Consider the following 1995-nt stretch of genomic DNA (forward strand, 5'->3'; position numbering starts at 1 on the left):
GACAGTTACCTAAAGGCAAATGTGCCCTCAAACATCCTCCTCTGACTTGGTGCCCATAGCTCAGTAGTTAGGGCTCCAGTCACATACACTGAGGCTGGCGGGTTTGAACCTTGCCCGGGCCTGCTAAACAACAATAACAACTACAACAACAAAAAAAAAACAGCAAGGTGTTGTGGCAGGCACCTGTAGTCCCAGCTACTTGGGAGGCTGAAGCAAGAGAATCGCTTAAGCCCAAGAGTTTGAGGTTGCTGTGAGCTGTGACCCCAGGGCACTCTACCCAGGGCAACATAGTGAGACTCTGTCTCAAAAAAAAAAAAAAAAAATCCTCCTTGGCCTTTAGCAATTATTAACTACCAGCCATTATTTAATTAAATAATTAATTAACCACCAGCCATTATTTAACTTAAACCTTTCCTTACACTGTTCATAATTTCTACCAGAAGTGTCCCATCCAATAAATAGCATTGCATATCTACTTATATCCAAGCAAAGGAAAAAAGGGTAGGTTACAGACTCTGGAGACCAGCAGATTCATGGCAGATCTCAGGGTCACCATTTATTAATCAAAGCACTGGGCAGGTCAAATCTCTGGCTCTCTTTATTCATTTGTAGCACACTCCTTGAGCTGTTATGAGAAGCAGTGGGGCAATTTTCGAGAATCTCTCCTTTGCTGGTGCTGTCTGCCTAATTCAGACGGTGGGTTAACACATGTACAGACGTGAGCAGTTCCTTCTACATGCCCCCAAACCAGCCTCCTTCTAAACCTCAATCGGTGTCCCCCCAACCCCAGCCCCCCCTCCCCACCGGCGTATATGGCAACCAAACCCCCACCCAGCCATCCAGATTTCTTAGAACTCCACTGTTATCTGCTCTCCTTGTTGGTCATACCAGTGTCTCCTTTCTCTAGAACCTTCTTCAGCTCCCTGCCGCAGGTCACGCTTGCAACGTGGGGGGAGGGCGTTTGCAGTGTACAAGGGCTCATCTGTGCTGATTTTAAATAGTAAAAGCAACCCCGAGATGAAGAGAAGACCCTTATAAGAACGGTATCAGTCGAAACAAACTTGGCAAGCCATTGGAAGTCAGGCGTCTCTGGCCTCGAAATCCGGGCTTCCTTCTCGCTACCTTTCCTGATTTGGATGCCCCCAACGCACCAGCGAGTACTCGCCCCCAGCCCAAGCCGGGCTCGCTGTCTCCCCCCACCCTCTTCCGTCCCCGGGACCTCGGTCCTTCTTTTCTACCTCTGGGTCTTTCTACCTCTGGGTCTTTCTAACCCCTTCCCCAAGGGAGCCCGGGGTCTACGCTCGGAGGCCTCCGTGGAGCATGCGGCCGAGATCCACGCACCAACTGGCAACGTAATTGCCGAGCTGCCGAACGCGAGGAACCGAGAGCCGAGGACCGGAGGGACGCGGCCGCCTGCGGCTACGGCGGAGGCGCGTTCCGGGGTTGCCGGGACACCGGCTCCAGCGGCGGGCGGCCGCGCAGCTTCCTGCCCGGCCGGGCTTCCCTATCCGGCCCTTGCTGCACCCCCGGGCCCTCAGGCCATCAGTATGGGATCGGGGTCTCCTGAGACCTGCAAAACTAGAGTTTCCAGTCCTGGCGGGGGGGTGGGGGGGAGAGTGTCGTAGGCAAGGACCGTTGGAAAGGCCATTTTGTGGCTTTGAGGGATGTGGGGGTTACTATTATTATTATTTTTTAAAGCGTTAATGATTCTTTCCAGGCAGTTTTCATTATTAGAACTGTAGCTTCTGGTGGCAATGAAGGATACGCCCTCCATAAAGCTTGCAGAGCTGCGGGTTATAACTGGCGTTAATTAGACAGAATCCACCTACCACTTACAGCGCCTTTTCTGGACCAGGCGCCCTGGTGGATGTTATCTTGCTCAAGCAGCCAGCTGCATTTTTCAAAATAGAAAACCGAATTTGAGCAATGGCTTGCTCAAGGTCACCCGGAAAACTGAGATTCATTTCCAAGTTTCCTCATTCCAAATCCACCAGT

This window comes from Nycticebus coucang, chromosome 9 (assembly GCF_027406575.1).
Source record: "Nycticebus coucang isolate mNycCou1 chromosome 9, mNycCou1.pri, whole genome shotgun sequence".
NCBI classification, from domain to species: Eukaryota; Metazoa; Chordata; class Mammalia; order Primates; family Lorisidae; genus Nycticebus; species Nycticebus coucang.